The 1,126-nt window shown below is 32.6% G+C and overlaps 1 pseudogene; it reads left to right on the top strand.

Annotated features, from left to right (window-relative positions):
* Positions 1-1,126, top strand: part of LOC107575621 (zinc finger protein 239-like) — an 11,208-nt pseudogene that overhangs the window by 6,485 nt on the left and 3,597 nt on the right.

Here is a 1,126-nt window from a genome sequence, read left to right as displayed (position 1 = left end):
CGTATTATGCCCATTAAAATCTCCACAACAAATAACCTTACCCTCTAAATTTATTGCAAGTTCCTCTATGTTTTCCAATGTTATTTTCTTACACGGATTATAATAATTTACTATTTTAATATTTCCTTCATTTGTCCAAACTTAAATTACTATAAATTACAATTAATTTCCTTTTACCATTACCGTACAATGCATATTCTGTTTGATATAAATGGTATATATAAACCATCTAAAGATGGTTTCAACCAAGTTTCTTGGATGCAAATTATGTCCAGTTTTATTTCTAAATCATTGATAAAACTTTTGAATTCCTGTCTATTTGCCAATAGACTCCTTGCATTACATTGAATTATAAACATTAACTCTATCCAATTTGTCTTGAAGACCTTCCTTCCGACTCAAGTTTTCTGGTAATCTGTTCCCAAGAAAAATTTCTGACTGACAAAAATTTCTCAGCACCTTTTGTAATAACTTTAATTTTCTCTGTTTTATGTTTTAACAAACGGTGTAAAGTGTATTTAACAATTAAATAAGTGAAATACTGTGTGTAGCGTCTGGACAAATCAGACACACCATTTTTCATTTGATTTAACAAATCAATTATTCATTAGATTAACAAATCGTCACAGTCCCCTCACCCAATAAACTGGATGCCAGGATGTCGGCAACGACACCAGGCCCCCCCTGGTTACCACGGCAACCCTGACACCAGATACATTTACGACCTAATGGAATTTAGGTGGAGAAAATCACTGCCTTTTCCATAAGGAAAATCCACAAGGCACAGTAGGAATGGACTTTTCTACTAATTAATTCATAGGAAAACTTTTATTTGAATGAACACACATAGCCTTCAGATCATTGTGTATATTATTGCTGTCTTGTATATTATCTGTTGTATTGTAGACTATTTTATGCATGCTTATGATAGAACCACTCATTCATGTAACCTTACATATAACGTGTTTGGTCTCTATTAATTCGTATTCGGATGATCTAATTGAGAGTGTATATTGTATGTTTATACCTACGCAACATATGAGTGTTCTAAGAGTCTTTAGTAATTTTGATCCAAGTTTCATATGCAAATTACCATGCTTTCAAACAAAGGGCCATAAAAACGCCC

The sequence above is a fragment of the Sinocyclocheilus grahami genome, unplaced genomic scaffold (assembly GCF_001515645.1).
Source record: "Sinocyclocheilus grahami isolate Dianchi unplaced genomic scaffold, SAMN03320097.WGS_v1.1 scaffold2760.1, whole genome shotgun sequence".
Lineage (NCBI taxonomy): Eukaryota > Metazoa > Chordata > Actinopteri > Cypriniformes > Cyprinidae > Sinocyclocheilus > Sinocyclocheilus grahami.
The sequence above is the reverse complement of the archived record's forward strand: the minus strand, read 5'-3'. Positions and strand labels throughout refer to the sequence as shown.